Below are 20,800 nucleotides of genomic sequence, written 5' to 3'. Positions count from 1 at the left end.
ATCTGAGACCGCCTTGCGCTTAGGGGGAGGAGGGGTGGGAGAAGTGGGGTCCTCTTGCCTAGGGGATATTAGCGACTTGAGAGCTTGGTTTTCTTGTCGCAGAGCCGCATTCTCTTGGCGGAGGTGGGATATTTCAGCCCGGATAGCATTGAGTTCCCGAAAGATATCCAGTGAGGGGCTAAGGGGAGGAGGTTGGGGATTGATTGACGAGCAGTGGGCAGGCGCTACCGGGCAGCTCACCTGGTGGTCCGGGGTGGCTTGTTGTCCACTTGGAGACGCGTGCTTATGCTTGGCATGAAGTCCTTGTGGTTGGCCGGCTGGTGGCTTGAGGGGAGATCCTTTCAGGGGACCTTGGCGGCCGGAGGGTCCAGTTTGCAGCAGTGGTGGGAACTCTTGTGTAACACTTTGTCCATAGGTAGATAAGGCTTGATCACCCGTTGTGACGATTTGGGCGTATGTAGGTGCCCGCCGTCGTGGCTGATATCGACGTGGGCAATCAGCCGATCCGGTGACGTGGGGGCCTTCACAGACGATACATCGTGGGGAGCAGTCATGGGGTTCGGCGGGGTTAGCGGTGCCGCAGCGGGGGCAGCGGGGGGTGACTTGAGCATTGGGGCACACATCTTGTCGGTGTCCCGTGGACCAGCAGGCATAGCACGCTTCTGTCTTGCGGCGAAACGGCTTGCATCGGTAGAGCGAAGACCGATACCGAATCCAAAAAGGGACTTTTTGACCATCAAACAGGATCTGGGCCATGTTTGACGAGTTCAGTCGCTTGGCGTCAAGAATGTGGAGGCCCGGATTGTAGCTATATATGCTGTCGAACACTTTCTCAGGTGTGTCATCTTCTGGGATATTAAATATGACCCCGACTACGCTGTTGGCCGGGGCTGCTACGTGAGCAGAGACCTCGTATTGCTTCTCGCGGACCGTCAAGGAGGTCATACTTGCGTACTTGTGGGCACGTTCCTCCGATGGGGTGCTAATGACGAGGTAGTTAGCGGTTTGCTGCACTCGAACTTGGTCCTCACGGTTCGGAACAACTTGAGCTTGAACCTGTATTGCGTCGGCGAGGGTAGCCTGGGCTAGCGACGCAAGGGCCAGGCCGCCTCGGGGACGAAGAACAATCTTGATATCAGTTGCCGGGAGTGGCGTCGCCGGCGGTGTGCGCTGAACCGGTCGCTTGCGGCGGGATTGCTTCTTGGAGTCAAGTTCAGGCGGACTTATTTGCTGGGCCGTGGCCTGAGCAGCCGCGCGTAGGACATGCTGCCGGTGCCTGATGGTTGCCCAGCCTGGTCGTTCGAATTCGGCGGGGTCCATTTCTTCCCCTTCCACGGTGTTCTTCATGACTGGGTATTACGCGGTGGCCGTGCACGCGCCAGAGCGGCCGGTGCACGAGCGCAGCTGCGGCGGCGACGATGAGGCGAGCGAGGGGGCTAGGCCTGATCAGGCCTAGCGAAGCCGACGACGTGGTGTGGGCTTCGGGCACTCCGAACTAACCTTCTGGTGGTTCGATGACCGAGATGATGGTGTCCAGGTGATCCGCGCACCTTGCCGGTTACCGTGGAACCCCTCTCGATGGCGTGGATAGCGATTACCCAGCGTAAGGGCGGGCGAAACTCGGAGCCGATGCGGGGGGCTTGTGCATCTTGCGGCCCCCTCTTCATCATCGAAGTATCCATTGCGGAGCGAAGGCCTCTCATGCGATATGCATGCGTACGCCTATACATCCTCGGAGACACACATCCAGCTTGCGTTCAACCACCACAGAGCGCCACTACCGCCCCCTCTCTGAACGGGCCTCGAACATTCCCTTCTAATAAATGTGTTCCTCCTCTTAACCACAGATTTTTTCATTTCGTTTCTCCATTAGGTTAAGTAGACCCGTAGTAGCAGTACCTGCATTTTAATGGCGCAAGGGCGTTTAAGTCCAAAGAGTGCCAAATTAAGTTGCTATATAATCCTACTTCTCGGTAGCCACTGTTTTACCTTGGTGGTCCTGTACTTTATTTTGAAAATTAGGCAAAGCTGGACAAAAAATAGTTAAAGTAATGCTGACGGTCAAGATGACGATCTGTCTCGGTGTACAGAGCCTCGGCATGTGCTCCTCAGTTTCCGGAAAATGCGTCTGTGAAGTTACTGGCATAATGCTAATGCAATATGGTTGCTAAAATTAGCCTATACCCTGCTTTAAAGTATCTCTGCGCCTTTCAGAACCGATCAAACGCTGCGAGAAGTCAAAGGTGCAGTCAGAAAGACTGCTTCCGTGAACGGGAATCGAACACCCCGGCCGCATGCATAACTGCAGAACACTATATTTCAGCCGCATCCGCTTAGTCACCGCAAAATTATCTTGTTCTGCCAATACCAATATTACACGACCGATCTCAGATACAACGTCCATTGAATTTTTCGCGTGTCGTTTACCTTACAAAGTTGCTAAAGGTAGTGTCAGTAAGCAACAACTGAATTATTTTTGTGGCAATTAAATCGGGCTAGTGGCTAAGCACTGAAACGGCAAGTCGTAAGCATGGACGTGCCTCAAGAAATTTTATGGCGGTAAGTTCAATCGCAGTTGAAATGGTCCAAGTATATCACGGAAGATGATCCAGCAAACTACTGTTGTAACATATGAGCGTCGGAAAAGTTCTTTCTTAGCTGCTTAGGCGTTTACACTACAGCAACAGCGTCCGTTAGGTAGAGGCCAAAATTTAACAAGCCGGTACAATGTGGCGCCGTATTACGAGTAAATACAGTAACAACATACAACAGCGCGAAAGGTAGACGAAGGCTTACAAGACACACACGACAAGCACTCTGGTAGTGTCACTAAATAAGGTTTATTTAGTGACTCTACACTCTGCGTCTTGTCCTGTGTGCTTGTCCTTCGTGTCTTGCACTTGTTTTCTTGTCTTCGCGATGTCATGTCCTGTTTAGCTGAGTAGCAGCTTGCTCAACAACATTATTCTGCGAGTTTACTAAACCACCGTCATATTCACACGCAAAATGCAGACGAAGACTTACAAGACCACCGACAAGCGCAAGACACACGGGACAAGACATTGTCCTTTGTGTCTTGTACTTCTTTGTCTACATTTCGAGCTGTTATGCCTTCTTTAAATGAGTACCAAACTGTCCAACGACATTTCTTCCGTACGTTCCACAACGGCCGCATTTCAAACGCAGGCTTCCTTACTCCTAGCGAACACTTTCGAGGCGTCACAATGTAGGTGCCCTTTTATTTGAAGTTCGTACTGTTTCGAACGGATGCTTCCTCGCTGTGAGCAACTCGTACGCGCTGTAAGAGAGCACTCGACTGCTATAATTCGTTACAAGGGGGTCTCACCTTGGGCCTGTCCAGGAACATGGCGGGAGGCTCATCGTCGCTCCGCGAAGACAAGCTGGAGCGCGCGGAGGCCGATCGCCAGAGTCCCGGAAGGAGGCAGACAACGCAGCCGCCTCCACTCGGCATTATGACCACGAAGTCGACGATCGCACGCACCACACACACTACGGGCTTGTGGCTGTATTCGAGCGATACAGCCTAGCGCAGTTGGGAGACGGTATCTGTGCCAGTTCGTAGACAGGCGTCAGTTTGGCGTTCCAAAAGGCAGTTTCCAAAGGTTGAGGTCATCCAAAGGACCTCCGCCAGGAAGCGAGCAATTTGACTTACTGGTAGGGATTGCGAACGACTCTAACCAGATGCTGGGATGCTTTGCGCATGCAAGCCCTTTTTAGTTCAAAGCGAAGACAGCAAGAGCTAAAGGCGGCTTGTCGACCTGCTGTATAGAGTCGTTAAAAAAGCAAGTCAGTCTGCGGGTGTATATTTTGGGAGAAAAAAAAGTTCGTGTACTGATACGGGGAGCTTGCGGATGGAAAATTACTGACGAGTTCAGATTTTCTTCCACTTCACCCAGCTCTGCCCAGGAAGCTCCAAGTTATGGAGGCGAGCTCCTTTTTAGCCGGACTCTTTCGCACGGCGAGTACAGAAAGACACGGTAGAAAGGTAGCCGTGTGTGTAAGTGCTAGCGCAACAAGAGTGCCTAGTCAGGAGGAAAAAAAAAAAAAAAAAGGACGCCTCTACGGACTCTACTCAGCACAGTTGAGCGAGCACAAGCACAAGCACATGAACACTCCCCTACGGCACAGGAAGTCGCAATGAAGAGAATGGAAGAACTCGACGCGGCGCCGCTCACAGGTGGACGCGTTCTTTCCCTGTCACGACGGCCGAAGGATGACGCAAATGCGCGTGCGTTGTACCCATCAACTTCGCGGCAGGGCCGTCAAGTCCAATCACTAGGAGCTGAAGAACGTGGCCGCTGTCGGGACGTGTACTCTTAGCCGCGAATTGCGAGCTCACGACCGCGTGGAGGCTTCGCCTACGTAGGCTGAGCGGCGAGCACTGTTGGAGCCCTTATGGAGCTGACCCCTTTACGAGGGCCAGGTCGCCAGGCGTCTGGAGTTTCCTGCTGAGGCGAGCAGTGCGTGGCTCATCGGGCATCCCCATCCAGGCTCCGAACGCTGCGCATTCGCCAGTTTCCTTCCTGCACTGGGAACTGTGCTGCCCGTGTACTTTCAGGGACACTTCCGTGACGTCCAGGGGATATCCGTCGTTGAGACGCTCATTCATTCGAAAGACAATCACTTTCTGCACAAGACGGCTGATGTCCCAACACACTGGCGCACTGATCGGAGATACAGCTATCGCTGTCAACCGTGAGCAGGACAAACACGAGACGCAACACACACTGGGACTTCCCGCAGATCAGAACGGAAACCGCGCAAGGGAGAGTTAGTAGGGGGTCCGTCTGGTCCACGCAGGGCGTTCACGCTTGAAGAAGTCGGCGCTGGCCACACGCTGCCGATTGACAGGGAGACAAAGCGGTAGCCACAGGGAGAGTCGAGCAAGTACGGGCACGTTCACGGTCCACGTCCGGCTGGCCAACTCCGTACGGGACGTCCCAGGAGCGCGAGGCAGCGGGAGAAGCGGAGAGAACCAGGCGACCGCTGCATTCCGTCGAAGAGTGCAGCCGACTTTGGAACTCCAGCTATGCGGACCAGAGGGCGAGGAATGGATGGAGAGGAGGAGGAGGAGCTACCCGCTTCATCTTCTTGTTTGGTGCGCCCGCTCTCCTCTTCCGGAGACTCTTTGTGCACGGGGAGGGGATGAACCAGACGGTGCGCAGGGGAGGAGGAGGAGGAGGGAGGCGGGTGGCTCAGCTCAGCAGCAGCAACCGACGCTGCTGTGATGGCGGCGGTAGCGGCTGGCTGGTCTCGCTCGCCCAGCGGGACCTGCCCTTCAGGAGAGGAATTAACCAACCTCTTGGGCGGGTGAGGAGCATCGCTAGGCGGATGTGACGTCACGTTTGCTCGCAGCGTTCTCGCGCGGTATGTTTACATTTTTCCGAGTGCTGCCTACACGGCGTACGTGCCGTAGCGATTCAAGTAGTCGCGTTCGACTTATGCGGTCGACGCAAGAATTCATAAACTGGCGATGGTTGTCGCCCTGTCAGTCGTCGTTCAACAGCTCCAGCGTCTTCTGGCACTACAGCTTTGCAGTTATCTGTGGGCGTTCAACTGTCCACCATCGGCCGACCAGGTGAGTGTTTTTTGGCGGGTTTGCAATCAGTTCGCATATCTCCTACTGCAAAGCTTGCTTTCTGCTCGCGGCAGTTATATTTGCGACGTTTATGAAATTCTTAACGGCGCGTTGTCCCCGTCTTGCATTATTGTCGCTGTTTATGCTGCTCGTTCGTGTCTGTCGGCGAACGAGCGAACCCGTCTCGCCCATGACGTTTCCTTGTCTCTTTAATGTGGCGTCATTAACATCACTGGTTTTCCTCGACGCTTTTTCTAGACAACGTGCCTTGTGCTAACCGATCTTAATATTGTAACGAAAATGAACTTGCAGTACGATCTGTTGGTGAAGTTAGGAGCGTGACAGGTCCCTGTTGGCAAGGTTTTCGTGTGTGCGTGTGGTTCGTGAGGGCGTTGTAACACGCTACTTTAGCCTGTTGCACTCGTTGCTGCATCCAGCACTTTTGCTGCCAGGAGTGCCTGCCAAGGAATGCTTACGTCGTTATGTGTTTTCATCTTTAATAGTGGGGCCAATCGGCGTTCAATAACCGATGGAAATTCAGCGGGAACGACCCGGATAACGCAGGGCGGGCAAGAGCACTGCTTGTGTTGTCTTCGCTTTCGTTTGCCCCTTTTTTAGTCATCCTAGATTGTTTATTACTGCTGCCTCAACGGTGCTTCATTCCTCATGTTCCATTTCTTTCTCTTGCAGCATCTCCTGACTGCAGTCACAGTGCCCCTAGCCTGCCTGCAGCACTCATCCTGCCATTCTAGTGGGAACTGCCATTCTAGTGCAGGCCACTTGTCACAACCAAACGGGTTCCCGACTTTTCCTGGCTTCTATTTGATGGTATACTTTAGATCCACCAGTGCGTTCTCACTCCGTGTACATTTCAAGCGAGGGTTTACAGTAACACGGTAGTTGATAGCCATGAAGACAGCAGCGTGTGTACTAAAAATCAAGTTTAGTTATTTATGCCAATGTCAAAAAACCAACCTGGTCTATGCATCCATTCCAGCCTGACATTTTCAAATACAAGTCTTTCAGTAGCTAGTGAAACAATGAAGAGGTAGGGATAGCTCATGCACTGCTTAATTACTACCTTCATTTTTTTACTGTTGAAAATTTATGGATGATGGTATATGTACCACCTAGTGAAGTCCCACCAGAAATTGTTATATGCACTACCGATATAGCACAATCTATGAGGTGGGCTGGCGTGACCTTCGTGCAAACAGCACCGTACGTGGTTTCCGTCACGACAAAGTTTGCACTGTAGTCTTGGGCGTGTAATGGGTTATGGCTGACCACAGGGCCGTTTACAGGGCTTTCCAGCTTCCAGTGGAGGCAGGAACACAAATTACGTGGTCGGCCAGGGCACAGTACATGGTGTTAGTCAACACCATAGATATACCGTGCCTCGGATGGCCGCGTCATATATATATATATTTCTTAATTTTACTTTTGAGTTTTGTGTAAGCAAGGATGTATCTAGTGCCCCTATGCTGTCTATCCTTGGTTTTTGTAAACACTAAGTAATATCGCACGGTAGCTTTATTCATCGTAATGAGATTTCTCAGGTGCCAGATTGCTCAGATCTCACATGGTTTCCTATGGCTGCAGGGATGTACAATGTCTTGGGTTCGATTCTTGGCTGCCGGGGCTGCATTGAATTTATAAAGCCAAAAAAAATAACCTTCTGTACACAATGTCTTGGTTTACGCTAAAGATCCTTGAGTGAGAGGTCTACCACACTGCCCTGTGCCTCATAGTGCGAAGTGACCTCAGTTTACTCAATTATGATGCAATTACTTAATGCCTTCTCATGTAAACTCTTGAGTGCAAACGGGAGAAGGTGCACCTACCTCGCCTTGAGCTGTTAGACTAAGTTGCCTTTTTCGCACGACATCTAAGCTGTGTGAGAAAGCCATACAGGGCTAAGAATGTTGTAAGAAATGCCTCTTACGTGAGGCAGCTCATACATAATGTTTAAAAAAAGCGTGTCACATTATTTTGCAGTAAGCTCTTTAAACGTTTTACACCCCTCCTACCGCCCTGCTTTTATTGTTAATAAAGGCACTTTGCATATGTAGACACAGGAAAATGAAGCAGAAAGACATAGATATTTTTTTCAGCTCCACAGTGTCGCAGGCTATGCACCTGACGCAATGCTGTTTGTTCATCACGGTTTGCACTGTGCTTTGAAACAGTTTGTTACCAAGGTCCAAAGATTCACTTGGCTTTTTCATGTCAGGAATGATACAAAGGGATCATCTGTGGAAGCAATGCCCATCTTATTCTTGTCCTTTTGTAATTTATGAGAGCTGCTGCAGCCAAGCATTCTATGGTATATTTATGAACTAGAAAATACATGGAAAAGGCAGTCTCTAAGCTGGAGGGAAACTATCGAGTAGCATATCCATTTAGTTTAAATAGTGGCGTGTTGCCCAACTGCTGGGCAACCGCATTAAGTTTATGCCGTGCTTGTGATTTGCTCAAGTATGTGAACTAGTCTTAGGCATTTACGTGTTGATAAAAGAATTCCGTGCTATCTTCATTCATTCACTGCAACTCGTTTGTGCTCATGGGGAGCATTCGGAATATGACCCTTAGCATGATAAAAATCAGAATACGCTTTACTCAGTTGGACTCAAGATATACCTGATCAGGACACGTCTACTCCTGAATGCTCAGATACCTGATCACATAAAAATTGGCCAACTTAACAAGCTGCAGGAAAAGAAGCAGCCCCATTCCTTCACCATAAAATAAAAAGAAGACAAGAAGAAACTATTTTACATTTGCAAAAGGTCCAGGCGAGGCTGTTGTTTCTTACGCTTTCAAGAATACATTAATACTGTTGTTGTTTTACAATATAAAATGAATTTTCCTTACACTACTTCCTCGACTTCAGTTGTTTTCCTTTCTGGGTGACCTATGAGACCAAAGGTGCAATGTAATTAACAGTATGGTCATGTTGGTTGTAAACATGATAGAAAAGGAGCACAAAAATAGGTATGGCAAAACTCAGGACTTTTGTTGTGTTGTTTTTCATTTATAGTTAATTTTGTTTTGTCCTATGGCACAATGCAATTCTCGAAACCAGCTTTCCTCAGAAACCTATTGAGCCCAATTTTTCATACTAGGCAACATTACATGCAATGGCTGCACAACACTTTCTGCCTGAATATAAATGTGGCAAAAAAATGTCTTAGTTATTTTGAAGCAGGCAGTTTTCATTGCCAGTCAGACAAAATGGGGCCAGATGCCATCTGTGCAAAACCGCATGTGACCGCACCATGGGAGGAGGAGGACAAACATTTTATTGAGCCTTTAAAGGCCCCTTAGGGGACGTGGTGACCGGCGTATCGGTGTCCGCAGCAGCCCTCGCCGTGACCACCCGCTGGGTAGACAGGTCGGACCTGCCCAGTGCCTCAGCCCTGTGCCCACCGTCTGCTAAGAGAGGATAGGGGTTGTGGGGACAGTTCCAAAGAAGATGGTCCAGTGTTTCCACTGCTCCACAGGCCGTGCAGTTGGTGGAGGGGTAGACGGAAGGATAAATACGGTGCAGGTGGTAGCGACATGGGAGGGTATGGGTTTGCACCAGTCGCCATAGCCGTTCTTCCCTGTTGGATAAATCCGGGTGTGCGGGGGGGAGCTGGCGGCGTGAGAGGCGGTAATGTGCCGTAATGTCTTGGAAGGTCAAGAGACTGTCCCAAGCTGATAGGGCTCCGTGAAAGGGTTCGAGGCTAGGGCCTGCTTGGACGGTGAGCTCTCGAGCGGCCCTATGTGCTGCCTCGTTTCCCCCCACGCCCATGTGGGCCGGAGTCCAGATCAGCTTTATTTGTATGGTAGGAGGATTTTTGAGGAGAATTTTGAGCACCAGGGGCGAGATCATGCCTCTGGCGTAATTTCGAATGGCTGTTTTCGAATCCGAGATGATAGTGATAGGGGGCGGCCTATGTGTAAGGGCTAGCGCGATAGGTGACCGGTAAAAGGTGCAAAGGCTCATGGGTACGTTGTCTGCTCCAGCCACTTCCGGTTCGAGATCTCGCCTGGCCTCCCGTACGCCGGCGGCTTTCACGCGCGTGTGTGCGTGTTGTTTATTTGTCACAGAGTGCTAACCTTTCAGAGAAGCCCCTAGTAGAATTCATTGTTGTTACACATTGAATGTGCGATGCATGAGCGGTTTTTTTTTTTTTCAGTGCAAACAGATAAACAACAAGCACAAGCGCACGTGAAAGCCGTCGGCATATGGGAGGCCAGGAGAGCTCTCGAACCGGAAGTAACAGAACTCCGCGGTAGCAGACAATGCACCCATGAGCATTTGCGCTTTTTACCGGGCACCTATTGCCGCCTCTTCCGTCTCAGCGGGTCAGTTGGTGCGGTCTGTTAGGGATTTAAGAGGAGGAGTGTTGGAATGGTTGATTACTACTGCGACAGTGTATGCATCCTGCCATCGATAGCAAGCTGCGTCCATGTAAACCGTAGTGGGGTGGACGGGGTATTTCTCTGTAAGTGCTTGTGCTCGTAGTTCCCTACGCTGCTTGTTGAAAACAGGGTGATATTGCGCAGTAAAGGGTGGATAGTGAGGGAGCCATGAATGTCGGCTGGTACCGGGAGCCTGTCATCACAGAGGATAGGGGCTTTAAGGTTAAGAGTAACAAGGAGAGTGTGACCGGTGGGGGTGGATGAGAGCCTATTTAGCTGACCGATAAGGTGGGCTTCAATGAGTTCCTCCGCAGTATTGTAAATGCCGAGTTTCTCGAGTCTGGCAGTGGTAGTGCTCTGAGGGATTTGTAGCGCCGTTTTTTAGGTCTTTCGAATGAGGCAGTTGACTTTAGAGAGTTCGGTACGCGAGGGCAAGAGATACGGGAGGGAGTAAGTGAGAAGGCTGAGCCCAAATGCCTGTATCAGCCGGATACGCTCCGTTTCTTTGAGCCCCTTGTTGCGGGCAGCAATCCTGCGGATGAGGGCGATCGTCTGATTCACCTGAGAATTCAGCTGTGCTAGGTACTTAATGTTTGCGAAATTGCGCTGTATGCAGAGCCCAAGTATTTTCAGGACCTTCCACTTGGCGAACATCCCTACCATCAATGCGGACCTCAATGGTGGGTGTCTGGGCTGGGTTGCCGGTTGATTTGGCGGGGAGGATTAAAAGCTCAGATTTTTCAGGTGAGCATCCAAGCCCAACTTGCGCGGCGGCGGTAACTAAGTCAGCTCCCTGTTAGAGAACCTCCTCGATTTGAAAGTCGCTGCCTCTGGTGGTCCACAGCGTAATATTATCGGCGTATATGCTGTGGAGTAAGCGAGGGATCGCGGCGAGCTTACTGGGAAGGTGGATTAGGGCAATGTTAAATAGGAGTGGGGATAATACTGCACCTTGAGGCGTGCCAATGGTTGGGAAATGGATAGTGTCGGATTGTAGGTCACCGAGCTGAATAACAGCCGTGCGGTTCGAAAGGAAGTTACGGATATAGTTGTATGTGCGGCGACCCGGAGTGAAAGTGGCAACGTTACACAAAATAGCCTGGTGTGATACGCGATCAAAGCTTTCTAAAGATCAAGTGCCAAAATGGCTCAATTATCTACCTTTGAAGGGGCAGCAATAATTCCGTGTTTTAATTGCAGGAGTACATCTTCGGTTTCCGCACCATGGGAAGTGTTGTCCAGTTTTTTGCAAATCGCTTGTTAGCCCTACGGGAACCGCAGCACGTGTAGTGACTGCCATAATCTTTGTCTCAGCCCTATAAATTGACATGAACCTTTTTCCTCCTTACTTAAAACAGATTTCCTTTTTTGTTGTTTGATCCTGTTTACAGCAAGCCCTTTTTTGTAGAGAAAAGGAACTGCCACCTGAAGAAAACCACCTCTGCTTCAAAAATGCACTGATCAAGATTAGTATCATACTACAATGAGAACATATAAATGTTAAAATGTAAAAAATTAGCCATATACACAAATAACTAATGAAGTGTGCCGCTGCACAAATTGGTTTTCAATACATAAACAAAGGAGTGCTTCAAAGAGAAAGGTCAAGAAAAAGGGCAGGGGTGTTTTCTGGTCTGTTTCACTACAACCTAAAATGATGCTTTGGCTCTCGGTAAGATTAAGTACACTATTTATATGGTACTAGGAAGTGTCCAAGCAGCATTTCTGACTCGCCCCGTCTTTCTACGAGCATTACTGACAGTTTCTCTCTTGTTGATCGAAGAAAGGAGTGAAATGCGCTGAAAGCAGCAAATCTGCATTCGCACCGTTCAGTTGCATGGTCTGGCTCATTAACAAGGAACCACACTACAAACAGACGTGCTCACACGTCAGCTCAGAGTTGCGTATCGAGAAATTCTGGGCGAGCTAGAGAAGCTTGCCAGGTCTTGCACTTAAACATCAGTAAAGCATGCATTATGCGACAAACCAACGACGACAGAAATAGCTACCTTCATACTGGGCAAGTGTTCGAACCACTGTGGCGTGTTAACGCCGCGATCAGAAAGTTGCCACGCCAGTTTGACAGCCCTGGCGCGAATCGTGTGTGTCAGTTCGGCCCACAATTGAAGACTTCCGCGTTATTACTGTGATTTGTGGCAGCCAGATTGGTGGGATCGACCCATGGATGATCGGTCAGAAGCAGTGACAAGCAGCCATTTTGACCCTCCGAACGCTTGAAAGTACATGTAAACATATAAAAAAGTGTTTCTGACTGCAGCTAGATAATGCTATATCGGTGGTGGGTATAGCACTTCATAGGTTGTATTCACTGGTGTGGCCCACAAGTGGGCGACCCTGTGTGTGCGCCGCCATGTATGTGCCGCAGCGTCTGTGATACGTCGGACTCCATGAGATTGCGGTAATGGACCTTTTTCTATTAGCAATCTGCACATGCGCGGGCTAGTAATCCGCCATTCTGGACAGTCGTCTCGGGCAAAACAAACAAAAGGGTGCCCCCTCCACTTGTTGCTGGGGTAGCAGCTATGCTTTCTAGTGATGCACGTTTTTATTTCTTCTTTTTCGACAGCATGTGGTGAGTTGTGCGTGCACACAAAGGATTTCAAAGGAAAGGGGTGAAGACTTGAGGTTGACCACGGTACGAGCACATGGCTACCAGCACATGGCTACCAGAGCACATGCCTTCTCTTAATACTAAGGCCGACAATCGGGCTGAAGTGGTGCAGACGATATGCACCGAGGTTTTCTTTTTTCTGCGAGGTGTGGGCACAATGCGCAGGCACAGACGTGGTGGTTTCCAGTGTTGTCTGGTGAAGAAATCTCCCTCTGAAATTTTCAGTGAATACCATCTATTGGGTTGCAGTCCAGTATTTCTGAAAGGTTCACTGCTATTATGACAAATTTTTTAGAGCAGTCATGGTCGCTAAGATGGTAGTCATGAGAAGCTGAATCACTGTTCCAGAGGAGGCTGGAACAACCGCGCTATTGCTCCGCTTGTTCCCAGGCTTGGGTTGCGACATCAGTGTCCTGACAGCACCACACCTAGCTTGCTCATCCCAGAGCTTGCAGTCTCCTCCTGATGCATTTTTCTTGCTCTTTGCTCCGCCTCCTTTCCATCTTGAGGTTCGTGCTTAAATACTCTCATCATGTCTTTGCAGCACCTGCTGACTGGGCTCTAGCCTGTGCCTGCTGAAGAGAAGTTTGCTGTGAGACGAGGGTCTTGACGAGCACGTAACTCCTGTTGTTAAAGTGAAGCTTTCAGGACCTCACTGATTGCATTCAATGTGGCTACATAATGCACTGCAGGAAAGCTAACTTTACACAGTGAGTTTCACAAAGCGATGAGGATGATAAGCGAAAGCATATGCACCTCAAGAAAAAACGCTTTCCATGGTCATAATGGAACCAGTGTCCCTTGCATTATGAAACCATTGTCTGTCAGACTGCGCCCTTCTGATACGGTCGAAGCAGTTTAGATTTTGGACTTTTACTCAAGTCGCAAGAGAGAGAGTGAGAATAAACTTTAATTAAATGCGCAAAATGCTTCAGAGAGGTGTCCTCATTCCTGGATGCCTTGAGCTCAAGCCGCGTTGACAGTCCTTTTGATCAGGCACAGCTGACCTTCGAGGCTGGAGCTGGCCAGAAAGCTTCGAGTTAGAAAGGAACATCAGTTTTTGATCAAAAACTTTATTTTTACAGTTATGATGATAAGAATCGGGGGATGCATGTGGTTTTTCATTGAAACTGTAGATATGAAATTTGTTTCTGTGTAATACGACTCTATTCACATTTATTTGGATTTTTATGTTTGATTTTACGACAACCTTTATAAAAAAATTGCTGGAGGGGCGCAGCTGAACAAGGTACCGGTGAACTGTGCACAAATCAAGGACTGACTGCCATAAGACTAACATTATCATTATATATGGTCTGTAGCAGAAATTACAGCCATGTGAAGTTTGGGCCTGGAAAATGGGAACCAGGAAAACTGGTGTTGCCGTCCAGGCCCAAACTTCAAACAGCTGTCACTTCTGCTACAGACCATATATAATGATAATGTTAGTCTTATGGCAGTCAGTCCTTGATTTGTGCACAGTTCACCGGTACCTTGTTCAGCTGCGCCCCTCCAGCAGTTTTTTTATAAAGGCTGTCAAAAAATCAAACATAAAAGCCAAATAAAGTTGAATGTAGTTGTTTTACACAGAAACAAACTTCATATCTACAATTTCAATGAAAAACCACATGCATCACCCAATTTTTATCGTCCTAACTGTAAAAACCATGTTTTTTTTTGTTTAAGACCAGGGTGCCCACTTAGAAAAAAAGAATTTGAGTTTTTTGGTAGACAGCCCGGTAAAAGACCTCCCAAAAGCAAAGATTGTGGTGTGTTTCCACCATACTACTCTAGGGTGCTGGTGGCAACTGCCCTGGATGAACTGCTTTTAAACTTTATTTCAGGAAATGAGTGAAGATCAATCCCCTTTTACGGTGGGGTGCTACATGAATGGTTCATTTTTAGCCACTAGATTCAAATGTCATGTCTTCATCCTCTCTCTAAGGGGTTTTGGCACCTCCCCTTAAGGGTGATTGACCTTCACTTGTGACAGCCACGCAGCACTTTTTTCATTTGTAACATCATGGCAATTCGCAGTCCCACTTCCAGTTTGTTTCCTCCTACTGTGTACTGTGGAGTACAGGCTACTGGGTGGTAGTAGTGTCGCCAGCAAGCAGTCCTCTAGCTCCCACGTTGCTGTTCATCTATACCATCCAGCCACACGCCTGGTTAATAAGAAAGTACAGTGGCTACTAAGACTCCCAACCCTTAATTTTGTCCATTTGCCGTATTCTTCGTCTCTGTTCAGCTGCGTGGGAAGGTTCAGCCGCAGCTGCTGTGCTCTTCTATTGCTCAGTTTCCTATCCAGAGAGTTCCTCTCCACAGTTATGTGCAAATCTGTGGTTGTCAGTTTCATCATTGCTCTCTGTTACTTGTTCTGTCATGTGTTCATTAGTTGCTGTAATTGCAAGGAAAAAAAACGTGCACGCTTTTTGTCTTGCGACAATAATGGCTTTTTTTTTAACGTTTATTGAAATGTAAAAAAACACCCGGGGGCCTCTTGCTAGTGCATCAGGCCCCCTTAGAAGTAGCGATTAGTTAAAGTTCACGACGGGTATGGGTGGGAAATAGCAAGGGAAAAATAGTGGGTCGGTATATGAAATGCAGGAGTGTGTCCCACACTGCCTCCGCTAAATTAGGTGGGTAGGAGGGACGCAAGAGATCATTTAAGGAATTTGGTTGTAAGTTAGTGGGAAGGGTGTCTAGGAGAAATTGTCTTTCAGTTTAACTCAGTTTTCTTGCGAGGGATTCCTTGCTTGATTGTCATCTGAGCTTGGACGTTGCCTGTTTGAGCTATCACTTACTTGCATGCTGTTTGGACTTTTGATCGCAGTGGCTTTGAAACTTTGCCACTTGGTTTTGCTCGACGAAAGCTTCGCGTTCAAACTGTCGTCGTCATTAGAATGTGAGGTGCACCATTTTTGTCTAATTTTGCATCTCGATGCACCGCTATCCAGATTCAAACTACTTCGACCATGTTGCAATGGTGTCACGGAATAGATGTTGGTTTCACACCGCGAGGGTCCTGATTTGTTTCTGACTACAGGAAGCATTTTTTTTTCTGCACTTCTTTACCCACGATCATTATCATTGTCAGAGAAAGTTGGCTTTTCTGCAATGCCTTTTTGGCATGGCATATTCCACTGGTGAGACATAGAAAGTTTTGCTTTAAAATCAGGGTCTTCAAGCACTTTTGGTCCAGTGAGTAGCAATCTGCACGTATTTGTAACCATACAATACTGAGTCAGCACCCTTCGATCCTTCCTGTCTTGTGCCAGCAGTCTCGTCATCCAACACATGAAAGTGCCCTCGACTTTTGCCCGCACTTTTCACTTATGCCTGACCCAATAACTTTTGTTGATTTCCAGTGTTGCGCATGTCACATTTTCATTCAGGGTCACCTTGGGGCAGATAAGTGCCTGCTTGTATTTTTATCAAGTGGTTTTAGCCATGGAGCATGCTTTGCACTCTTGTGTGAGCAGCATTATGGTGCCTTGTTGCTTGTCCACTAAGTTATGTGATGCCATGTCAATAAACATTCTTCAGTGTTTGTGATGACTTTGGTGTTTTCTTGGCTTCACTTTCTAATAGTGAGAGTTGCTATCCATCAAGAAGCATACACTTACAAATGCTAGGTATTCTTATTTTTTTCTTAGGAAGACATTTACAAAGTTTCGTTGGCAACACAGCATAACATCAAAACAAATAAAACCAACTAAAATGGCAAATGTGGCATATTTTTAAAATTAATAAACTGTGGTAAAACAACACAGCACGAGAGAGAGAGCACGAAAAGTGACAGCACTGCGTGTTTGTACCATTCTGTTTTCGTGCTAAATATTTTCAAATAAATAAATATGCAAGGAATGCAGTTGAAGTAGGGTAACTTTTTATTTGAGCTTGTCTCTTGGACATACAATTACATTTCTTGAATCGATTGCTGGATGCAATTTTCGATATTAGGCAAGCACTGGATTCTCGAATGGACACAACAGACGTTTGTTCAATTCTTATTTGCAATTGCATTGTGCAGTTTAACCCGTACAAAACATTTCGCCAAAGTCCAAAGCATTGGTTTAGGTAGAACAAAAAAAATGCCTGTGTGCCAAGATTTCGAAGCATGTCAAAGATTTATAGGTGGCCTGACTTAACCTATAGCCCTACACTGCAGTTACCCTTCATAGCTGGCCCAAGTTATGCTGAGCTTTTCCTCGTGAAACCTAAAAAGTTGAATTTTGATGTTTACAGCTACGCTGTGCAATGTATAAGCCTAGCATAATTTACTCTTCAGTATTTTTACTCTATCCAGGTTTTATGTTTATTACACCACAATAAAAGTTTGCAGCCAGTGTTGAATTGACGAGCGTCAACCAATTCAGGTTGAAAGCACAAAATGCTCTAACAGAAATCGCAGTCTTCACATGTGATCAAATACGTAGTTCTTTAACACTAAACAAGGCTACTGCAGAATGCTAGGAGCGTAAAATATACTCGATGAGGTGCAGTTGGCCAGTGTGTAATTTAAGCAGCATTGTTTTAAGACAAACGGAAATTGGTAAAACACCCATGATCTTCTAACAGCAGCTATCATCGTGACTGGCCAATTCACCTGAGTGGGGATGTTACGGCTATGTGCTGGCCTAATGAATTGCCAAGAAATTTAAAACTCGTTGTATGTCGGGTTGCTTGTACCTGTGGACTTTTTTCAGTTTAAGGTCATAATGCGCTCCCTGGGTCCACCTTTAGTCAGCTAGACCCACTGAGCTATAGTGGTGTCAAGGATGTGGTGCTGGACTTGCACTAGGGATGTCCTGGGTTTGATTCCCATGTGGTTTGAATTCTCCCCAAAGTTTTGAACTCAATCCACTCTTTGCACTGCCGGCCGGTTTAGGAGCTGTTGTGCTAGTACAGCGGATAGTGGCTTCTTAGTCAATGGGCCACTTATTGCTTTCGCGTTGATAAGGTAGAGTTTTCAAGATTGTGTGTTACGGTCGGTTACACTTGCCACATTTAGGGTGCTTAAATCCAACCATGTGCAAATTGCAGGCCTGTGATAAATGGGTACAGGTGATTATCTAGATGCATAAAACTGCGCCTACTGTCAAGGCATGCCGTGAATTTGTTGGTGGAATGGACATTTACAAACATGTATTCGCATGATTTCCACTGCAGCATAAAAAATTGAGGTGAAAAAGGTGCATTGTAATAAAAGGTGCATAAAAGGTGCATTGTAATTTTGCAGCTCCCAAGTAGTACACTATATAAAACCAGCACTGCTTCCCCTCGTGGTGCTTTGGGCGGCTCACAGCAAAGTTCACTAAGCATCAGAATCAGCTAGTGCTTGATGTAGTTGCTACATCTATTCCCTTTCAAACGCAAGCTGCTGGACACCAGATTTCCCTACACTAATAACATTAGAATTTGGTTAGAAAAGTGAAATGAACTGGAAAGCTGTGGGTGAAAAGTATGATCAACATGACAATTCCAACAGGGACAAGACCACCCTGTTTTGGGAGCTTTACCCCAAAAGACCAAGGCACTTGGCAACGAAAGGAGCCCCAGCTGAAAACAGAGCAAGGCCTCGTGGCTTGTGGAGGGTGCTTCTCGTGGTAGAATATAGCTGCCTGTCATCATGCGATTTCGACTGCCCAGGAGTCTTCACCACCACTGTGGTGACATTGAAGGAAGGTGACAGGGAAGTGTCCGCAAAGTCGCACATCAAGGCTACTATTCCTGTTGACACTGGACAGATAAGAGCCAAAATTACAACTAAACTAGTTTTCTGCACAAGAAAGAGCTCACTTTCTTGTTTTGCCAAAGCTAATAACATACCCTTAAATAATCCATGCATGACATATGTTCATCACAGATGGGTTTGGGTGCACCAAATTATTTGTTATACGGAACCTTTTTTCCCCGCTGCGAACTCGCAGGAAGCAGTTTTATTTCGTGTAAGGCATTTCTAAGAGCAACGCAATCACTTTGTTCTCTGTCTACTTTACTCATACTATCAATTCGTAAATTTATACCAGCAAATAGAAAACAAACAGAAAGAAGAACACAATTTAGCGCACGAGATATCCCCAGCTGTCCATTGCTTTGACACTCGCTGAAAGATTTGTAATGGTCAAGCTGGCATAGATCTGTAGATCGTTTGGTTTTGTTTTCACTGGCATTTCCAGTACACACGCTGCTGTCTTCATGGTTATCCACTGCTGTGTTAGTGTAAACACTCGCTTTAAATGTATGCAGAGAGAGAACGCAGCAGTGTATCTGAAGTATACCATCAATTATAAGCCAGGCAAGGGCGGGAACCCGTTAGGTCGTGACAAGTGGCCTGCGAACATCAGTTCCCACTAGAATGGCAGGATGAGTGTTGCATGCAGGGTAGGGGCACTGTGACTGCAGTCAGGAGATGCTGCAAGAGAAAAATGAAACGTGAAGAATCAAACAACGTTCACGCAACAGTAAATAATCTACGACGACTGAAAAGAAGGGCAAACGACAGAGAAGACCACACAAGCACTGCCCCTGCCCTGCGTTGTTATCGGGGTCGTTCCGCCTGCATTTGCATCAGTTATAGAACGCTGAGTGGTTCACTATTAAATATGAAAACACATAACGAAGTAACCATCCCTTGGCAGGCACTCCTGGCAAGCAAGAGTACTAGAGGCAGGAAAGAGGTGCAAGAGGCCAAAGCAGCGTGTTACAACGCCCTCACGAACCACACGCGCACACGAAAACCTTGCCAACAGCGTTCTGTCCCGCTCTAACTTCACGTATAGATCGCACAGCAAGTTCATTTTCGTTACAACATTAAGATAGGTTAGCACAAGGATAACAAGCGATGCTAATGACGCCACATTGAAGAAGAGACAAAGAAGCGCCACGGGCGAGACGGGTTTCCGCGCCGTGCAACAAACCGCCAACAGCTTGCGATCGCCGACAGACGCGAACAGAGCAGCATAAACAGCAACAATAATGCAAGACGGTGAGAACGCGCCGTTAACAATTTCGTAAACGTCGCTAATATAACTGCCGCAAGCAGAAAGGACGCTTTGCAGTAGGAGATATGCGAACTGATAGCAAACCCGCCAAAAAACACTCACCTGGTCGGCCGATGGTGGACAGTTGAACGCCCACAGATAACTGCAAAGCTGTTGTGCCAGAAGACGCTGGAGCTGTTGAACGACGACTGACAGGGCGACAACCATCGCCAGTTTATGAATTATTGCGTTGATCGCATAAGTCGAACGCGACTACTTGGATCGCTACGGCACGTACGCCGTGTAGGCAGCACTCGGAAAAATGTAAACATACCGCGCGGGAACGCTGCGAGCAAACGTGACGTCACATCCGCCTAGCGATGCTCCTCACCCGCCCAAGAGGTTGGTTAATTCCTCTCCTGAAGGGCAGGTGCCCAGCGGGGCGCCGCAACAACAACAGAAGCGGCAGCCCCAGGTTACGACGGGAGGACGCCTCTCTCCTGCCGCTCGTATTTACCGCCGTTGTGCATGGCCGAAGCAGCGCCCAGCCAATGCTTTAGCCCCCCACGGTGAGACGACCGCTGAAGTGTGCTTCTTTTGTCCCGAGCTATTACCCTTTCGTGCACCGGAGTCACTGAGCTTTGGTCAAGGAAGGCGACGCGCTATTACACAGCGCTATCTGGCGTCCCCCCGCAGAGTCACGACAGAGGCTTCGTGCCGAGGCACTAAACGAACCTCAACAGAGGAGCCCGGACCGCCGCAGTTGGAGAGCAGGCTAACGCAGTGGCCCAGTGGAAGAGACTCAACATGCCGAGAATGCGCGATCCGCACGGGAGATACCCCCCTCCCCTCCCCCCTTGGACCACTTTCACCTGTCCATGAAAAGCTTCCACAGCCGAGTTCATGTTATTTTTTTTATTTTTTTTTTTTTTTGCTGGCCGCACCCGCAGCTATCATCGAAACGGAGGAAGGAATGCATGGTGAACTTGGATTCGTGATGCTGTGATTGCGCGTAGCAGAAAGTCTCACGTGTGAAATAATTTAAGTTCTTGTGTCTCGTTATATTTCCCTAGCTTACTGGGCGTTAAGTTCCGCTCGAGACGTCTGTGTACCAAACAGCACGTAGGGTCGATATCAAAGTATTACGGGAATTATAGCAAAGAAGTCACCGAG

At 48.0% G+C, this 20,800-nt stretch overlaps 1 protein-coding gene and 2 long non-coding RNA genes across 7 annotated transcripts in view; 1 reads left to right on the top strand and 2 right to left on the bottom strand.

Annotated features, from left to right (window-relative positions):
* The window catches only part of LOC144144663 (uncharacterized), a 185,304-nt gene that overhangs the window by 79,247 nt on the left and 85,257 nt on the right, over nt 1-20,800 (bottom strand). The window lies entirely within an intron of this gene.
* On the top strand, nt 5,392-13,840 carry LOC144144665 (uncharacterized). 2 transcript variants are annotated; one of them, XR_013317302.1, is made up of 3 exons: nt 5,392-5,599; nt 6,290-6,427; nt 13,186-13,840. It is a non-coding gene; the product is annotated as an uncharacterized LOC144144665 (long non-coding RNA). The 2 variants fall into 2 exon arrangements; XR_013317303.1 differs by having other exon boundaries at nt 12,597-13,840.
* LOC144144666 (uncharacterized) lies at nt 16,514-20,047 on the bottom strand. Its single transcript, XR_013317304.1, has 2 exons — nt 19,751-20,047; nt 16,514-19,059 (listed from the first exon to the last, which is right to left on the bottom strand). It is a non-coding gene; the product is annotated as an uncharacterized LOC144144666 (long non-coding RNA).

This window comes from Haemaphysalis longicornis, unplaced genomic scaffold (genome assembly GCF_048455015.1).
Source record: "Haemaphysalis longicornis isolate Haplotype H1 unplaced genomic scaffold, Haemaphysalis longicornis Haplotype H1 scaffold_7, whole genome shotgun sequence".
In the NCBI taxonomy this organism is placed as follows: domain Eukaryota; kingdom Metazoa; phylum Arthropoda; class Arachnida; order Ixodida; family Ixodidae; genus Haemaphysalis; species Haemaphysalis longicornis.
The sequence above is the reverse complement of the archived record's forward strand: the minus strand, read 5'-3'. Positions and strand labels throughout refer to the sequence as shown.